Raw genomic sequence first — 7,073 nt, forward strand, 5'->3', positions numbered from 1 at the left:
CTGACTAATTTTTGTAAAGACGAAGTCTCACCATGTTGGCCAGGCTGGTCTTGAACTCCTGGCCTCAAGTGATCCATCTGCCTTGGCCTCCCAAGGTGCTGGGATTACAGGCATGAGCCACTGTGCCTGGCCAAAAACATGTAACACTGGAGGAAATTCTTACAATCCTCCATTCTTCCCGACCCCCACTCCATACCATCCCACTTTCCAAAAGGGCTCAAAGGCTTAAGGAGCTGAATGTGGGGGTGCTGTTAGAACTGTGAAGGAGGGGCCTGTCTATCCACTGTCCTCTTGCTCCTCCCCTGAGATGGGAGAAAAAGGTTTGTGTTATGGTCAGGGGCACCATGGTCTCAGCCAGACCAGATGGAATTCTGGGGAAAGGTTCCCACCAAAATCCAGGGAAATGGAGAGGAGAAAGCTCCTGAGGGAAGAATCTAGGTGGTGCTGTGTGTGTGGTTTACATTACAATCTGTATTTTAAGAGGTTTCCAAGCCGATTTTAATTAACCTCCAGCTGAAACTTGCTAAACAAGTTTTGCAGCCCAGGTTATTGTGTTAGTATTTTTTTGGGTATATTGTCCTAGTTTTGAATTTCATGATGTTTATTATTCTTTCTAACTACAACTCAGTGGGGAAAAGCCCAGTGTACCTTTTAAGACCTAAGTATTTCCTGGTAATGACTTGTAGGAAAGAATGACATTTCCATAACATCTGGATCAAGAGAAGAAGTGAGAATTTAAGTTGACATTTGCAAGTGATAAAAGCCAAAACCAAAAGTATTATTTTAAAGAATAATGCCTTTCTTCTAATGAAATACACACAAGTCTTGATTCAGATGATAACTTTTTTAGATTTACCTTTTAAAACAAACCCTTAGGTTTCTTACGCTCCAACCCGTAGGGGACAGATTCAGAACAGCTTGTTTTTCAAGTCTCCTCAATCAAGGCCTGCCTTCGAGAGACTTTTTTTTTTTTTTTTGAGATGGCATTTTGCACTTGTTGCCCAGGCTGGAGTGCAATGGCACAATCTCAGCTCACTGCAACCTCCGCCTGCCGGTTCAAGTGATTCTCCTGCCTCAGCCTCCCAAGTAGCTGGGATTACAGGCATGTGCCACCACTCCTGGCTGATTTCTATTTTTAGTAGAGACGGGGGCGGGGGGGGGGGTTTCTCCATGTGGGTCAGGTTGGTCTCGAACTCCCGACCTGAAGTGATCCACCCACTTCGGCCTCCCAAAGTGCTGGGATTACAGGCGTGAGCCACTGCACCCGGTCTCTAAAGACTATTTTTAATGGGCACCATATGATCTCTCTGGAACTGAGAAGGGCGGACTTTGGGGAAATTAGAAAAGATGTAGTAGGATGCTGCCCCAGGGGCCTTCAGAATAATCACTTGACATTATGTCTGATAAATTACTCTCTAGGTCATTTATATAAGCCTTTGCCCCAAGCATATAGGAGACATCTAGTTTAGGGCCATCACACTGGGAAACATTTGTTGCTTGAGGTATACAAGCGCATTCCAGGGTACTGAGTTTTAAGGAACTTGGGTTCCAAACCTCAACTTCTCTTTCAGGAAATGATCTGCCTGAAAATGCTCCTGAGGTTAAGAGGTCACACTTAGGCTGGGCGCGGTGGCTTATACCTGTAATCCCAGCACTTGGGGAGGCCAAGACGGGAGGATCCCTTGAGCCCAGGAGTTTGAGACCAGCCTGGGCAATATAGTGAGAGCTTGTCTCTAAAAAAGAAAAAAAATTAAAATAATAATAAGAGGTCACACTTGGCTCCTCTTGCGTCTCTCCTCTTTCATAAATGCTCTTCCTGGCCAGATGGGGTGGTTCACAGCGGCACTCTTTTTATTTATTTATTTTTGAGACAGAGTCCCGCTCTGTTGCCCAGCCTGGAGTGCAGTGGCGCAATCTCGATTCACTACAACCTCCGCCTCCCAGGTTCAAGTGATTCTCCTGCCTCAGCCTCCTGAGTAGCTGGGAGTACAGGCGCCCAGCACCACACCCGGCTAATTTTTGTATTTTTGGTACAGATGGGGTTTCACCATGTTGGCCAGGCTGGTCTTGAACTCCTGACCTCAGGTGATCCACCTGCCTTGGCCTCCCAAAGTACTGGGATTATAGGGGTGAGCCACTGTGCCCAGCCTTGGCTGCACTCTTAACACTTTGGGAGGTGGAGGTGGGTGGATTGCTTGAGCCCAGAAGTTCGAGACCAGCCTGGGCACACAGTGAAACCCCTGTCTCTAAAATAAATAAATAAATGTCCTTCTCCCACCTTACTAAAGAAAGGTGTACCCCTAACCCACCCTGAATCTTAGCAGAGGGTGCTACCCCCAAGGTGTAAAAACCTCTGGGCACCAAACCAAAGAATAATTCAGGAAAGTATAGCTCTCAAGGGAAGACTTCCCAGAGAGCTGAGACCGTTTCTCAGATTGCTTAGGTAGGAGCATGTACTGGGGTTTTAGTTCAAGTTCCACAAAGAAAGAAGCTCCTGAGCAAGTCAATTCAAAGACTTCTTTCTTGGTAGAGATAAAAGCGGTACAATGAACTATTGGTTATAGAGTCTCAGCAGCCAGGCAGCTGGGTGGAAACCATAACTTTGCAGAAAAAGACTACTCAAGCATTATATCAGGATTGCTGATTACGTCCCGGAACAGACTGTAAATTACCTCAGCCCTAAAAGTTCTCTTCCAGATTAAGTTTGGGACAATTTTCTTTCTCAAGACCTGAAAAAAAAGAGCTTTGGTTAAAAAAAAAAAAAAAAGAAGGAAGGAAAGAGAAAAGAAAAGAAAGAAAATGGCAACTGTTTAATCCAGGTGACAAACTGCCTTTTTTTTTTTTTTTTTTTTTGAGACAGGGTCTCACTCTGTCACTCAGCTGGAATGCAGTGGCGAGATCATGGCTCACTACAGCCTCAACCTTCCAGGCTCAAGTGATCCTCCACTTTAGTCTCCCAGGTAGCTGGGACTACAGGTGCATGCCACCATGCCTGGCTAATTTTTTATTCTAATTTTTGTGTTTGTGTGTTTGTTTTGTTTTTGTAGAGACGGGGTTTCGCCATGTTGCCCATGGCTGATCTTGAACTCCTGGCCTCAAGTTATCTGCCCACCTAGCCTCCCAAAGTGCTAGGATTACAGGTATGACCCACCATGCCTGGTCTGCACAATTGTTTATAAGTTCATCTGATTTGGCTGATTGGTTTGATAGTAAGGACTGGCTTTGTCATTAGGTTATAGAACAGGCACTTTCCATTAACAGAACAAGCTAAATGAGCTGTGCTAAGATTTTGAAGCAATAAAAATAGATTTAAATTACCAGGGCATGGTGGTGGGCACCTGTAATCCCAGGTACTCGGGAAGCTGAGGCAGGAGAATCACTTGAACCTGGGAGGCAGAAGTTGCAGTGAGCCGAGATCATGCCACTGCACTCTAGCCTGGGCGACAGAGCAAGACTCTGTCTCAAAAAAGGAAAAAAAGAGATGTAAGCCATGTGTATAATGTATAGTACACCAGAAATCACATTCTTTGCACCTTTTTTTTCTTTTTTTTTTTTGAGACGGAGTTTCATTCTGTCACCCAGGCTGGAGTGCAGCAGTGTGATCTCGGCTCACTCCAACCTCCGCTTCCCAGGTTCAAGCAATTCTCCTGCCTCAGCCTCCTGAGTAGCTGGGATTACAGGCATCTACCACCACGTCCAGCTTTTTTTTTTTTTTTTTTTTTGTAGTTTTAGCAGAGACGGGGGTTTCCACCTTGTTAGCCAGGCTGGTCTTGAACTGCTGACCTCAAGTGATCCGCCCTCCTTGGCCTCTCCAAGTGTTGGGATTACAGGTGTGGGCCACTGCACCTGGCCCTTTGCAAATCTTAAAACTATGATTTTACAAATGTAAGACATCTGTTTGAAACAGATGAAGGAACATTTTACAATTAAAAATTTAAAAGACAAAATAAAATAGGTGAGGGGATATATAGCTATTCAAAATTCTTTTAGGGCATATGTGAGCAAAACTGTTTGAATAAAACTGAAATACTACAATCACTGCATTGACAACAAGACTACCATTTCTACTGGTCCCGGCTGGGCGTCACTCAGCATCTGCTTGAACACATTCAATGATGGTGAGATTACTACCTACATGGTAGCTCAAAGCACTGTTTGAAAGTTCTATTTGTCAAAATCTTCAACTAGCATGTAGCAACTTCAACTAGTTGAAAGCTGCCTCTGTTGTTCGCATTCAGCCAGTTGTGGCCTTAATTCTGCCCTGCTGAAGCAGGAGCCGTCTCATCCACTGAGCAGGCTTTTGACGATTTGAAGATAAAGTCAAATATCCAGTCCTTCAATCATTCTTTATTAAATGTAATTTCTTGGCAGGACACTATTCTTTGAAGACCTCTGATCGCCTACATCTAATTAACTCCTACCTATTCTTCCTCAACGCTCAACATTTTTTTTTTTGAGACGGAGTCTTGCTCTGTCGCCAAGGTTGGAGTGCAGTGGCGCGACCTCAGCTCACTGCAGCCTCTGCCTCCTGGGTTCAAGCGATTTTTCTGCCTCAGCCTTCCAAGTAGCTGGTACCACAGGTTTGCGCCTCACCCAGCTAATTTTTTTTTTTTTTTTTTTTTTTTTTGAGACGGAGTCTCGCACTGTCGCCGGGCTGGAGTGCAGTGGTGGGATTTTGGCTCACTACAACCTCCGCCTCTCGGGTTCAAGCGATTCTCCTGCCTCAACCTCCCAAATAGCTGGGATTATAGGCACCTGCCACCACACCCAGCTAATTTTTTGTATTTTTAGTAGAGACTGGGGTTTCACCATGTTGGCCAGGCTGGTCTTGAACTCCTGACCTTGTGATTCACCCGCCTCAGCCTCCCAAAGTGCTGGATTACAGGCATGAGCCCCCGCCCAGCCTTTTTAAAATTTTATTTATTTATGTATTTATTTATTTATTTTATTTTATTTTATTTTATTTTTTTGAGACAGAGTCTCGCTCTGTCGCCCAGGCTGGAGTGCAGTAGCGCGATCTCGGCTCACTGCAAGCTCCGCCTCCCGGGTTTACGCCATTCTCCTGCCTCAGCCTCCTAAGTAGCTGGGACTACAGGTGCCCGCCACCTCGCCTGGCTAGTATTTTTTTTTCGTATTTTTAGTAGAGACGGGGTTTCACCGTGTTAGCCAGGATGGTCTCGATCTCCTGATCTCGTGATCCACCCGTCTCGGCCTCCCAAAGTGCTGGGATTACAGGCTTGAGCCACCGCGCCCGGCCTAATTTATTTATTTATTTATTTATTTATTGTTATTTTTAGTAGAGACAGGGGTTTCACCATTTGGCCAAGCTGGTCTCGAACTCTAGACCTCAGGTCATCCTCCAGCCTCTGCCTCCCAAAGTGCTGGGATTACAGGTGTGAACCACTGTGCCCAACCCCTCAGCTCTCAACTTAATGTCACTTCCTGCAATGTGTCCATTCTACCCAAGGAAATGGGGGAAGGCAGCCGGTAAAAAAAATCACAGCCTTTCCTCATACTGCTTGGCTTTTTTTTTTTCTCCCTTCAGGCTTAATTCACTTTATTTTTCTTGTATAAAAACCCTATGTTGTCGCCACAGCTGGAGCCTGGGTCTGCTGCACGGAGACTCTGGTGTGGGTCTTGACGAGGTGGTCAGTGAATTTCTGATAGGGAGACTTGGTAAATAGTCTCCTTCCGGAAGTTGGGGGTCAGGTAGCTGTAGGTCTTAGAGATGGCATCAAAGGTGGCCTTGGCGAAGTTGCCCAGGTTGGCAGTGTAGCCCCGAGCTGAGGTGTAGCAGTCATCGATACTAGCCATCATGAGCAGCTTCTTGGGCACAGGCACTGAGACGACGCCAGTGCCCCTGGGTGCAGGGATGAGGCACACCAGCACAGAGCTGCAGCGGCCTGTCACCTTGCAAGGGACGGTGTGGATCTTGTTCCCCCAGTAGCCTCTGCGCAGGAGGGCAGTGGAGAGCTTGGCCAGGATCATGGCCCCACGGATAGCGGTGGCCACCTCCTTGGAGCACTTAACACCCAGACCGACGTGGCCATTGTAGTCCCCCATGGCAACAAACGCCTTGAACCTGGTGCACTGGCCAGCACGGGTCTGCTTCTGCACCGGCATAATCTTCAAAACCTCCTCCTTGAGAGAGGCCCCCAGGAAAAAGTCAATGATCTCAGATTCCTCAATGGGCAGGAAGAAGAGATAGATATTCTCCAGGGACTTGATCTTCATGTCCTTGACCAGGAGGCCCAGCTTGGTGACGGGTATCCACTCCTTATCCTCGGCCTTGCCTCCGCGAGCTCCGCGGCCTCGGCCCCGGTCCAGTCCACCGCCGCGACCCCGGCCCCGGATGCCACTGCCGAAACCTCCGCGGAAGCCACCGCGGTTCCCCATCCCAGGGCCACCAGGGCCTCCAGGCCCCCCTGCTGCACCAGCGTCATCCGCCATTTGGTGTTTTCTCAGAGAAGAAGCCCTTTTTTGGTTTTTAATTCTGAAGAAAGCCATCGCCGAGCACTTCCACCTACATTACATTGGCCGAAATGTGTCACCTGACAACCCTTAGCTGTAAGGGAGTCTGGAAATTCTAGTATTTTGCTTTCCCGTTTCTCTAATAGAAAAAGTCATGGCCGGGCGCGGTGGGGCAAGCCTGTAATCCTAGCACTTTGGGAGGCCGAGACGGGCGGATCGCGAGGTCAGGAGACCGAGACCATCCTGGCTAACCTGGTGAAACCCTGTCTCTACTAAAAACTACAAAAAACTAGCCGGGCGAGGTGGCGGTGCCTGTAGTCCCAGCTACTCGGGAGGCTGAGGCAGGAGAATGGCGTGAACCCGGAGGCGGAGCTTGCAGTGAGCTGAGATCCGGCCACTGCACTCCAGCCTGGGTGACAGAGAGAGACTCCGTCTCAAAAAAAAAAAAAAAAAAAAGGAAAAAAAAAAAAGAAAAAGTCATATGTGTAAAGTGAGCAAAGTGATAAAGCATATATTTTAAAAAGCAATTTGGGGCTGGGTGCAGCAGCTCATCCCTGTAATCCCAGCACTTTGGGAGGTCAAGGTGAGAGGATTGCTAGAGG

The 7,073-nt window shown here is 47.4% G+C and overlaps 1 pseudogene across 1 annotated transcript; it reads right to left on the reverse strand.

The window, feature by feature from the left end:
* Positions 1-5,542: 5,542 nt before the first annotated feature.
* On the reverse strand, positions 5,543-6,455 carry LOC117074225 (annotated as a pseudogene). The gene has a single exon (XR_004433530.1). The product of XR_004433530.1 is annotated as a 40S ribosomal protein S2-like (transcript).
* Between the last annotated feature and the right edge of the window lie 618 nt (positions 6,456-7,073).

This window comes from Trachypithecus francoisi, unplaced genomic scaffold, assembly GCF_009764315.1.
Source record: "Trachypithecus francoisi isolate TF-2019V2 unplaced genomic scaffold, Tfra_2.0 Contig01603, whole genome shotgun sequence".
NCBI lineage: Eukaryota > Metazoa > Chordata > Mammalia > Primates > Cercopithecidae > Trachypithecus > Trachypithecus francoisi.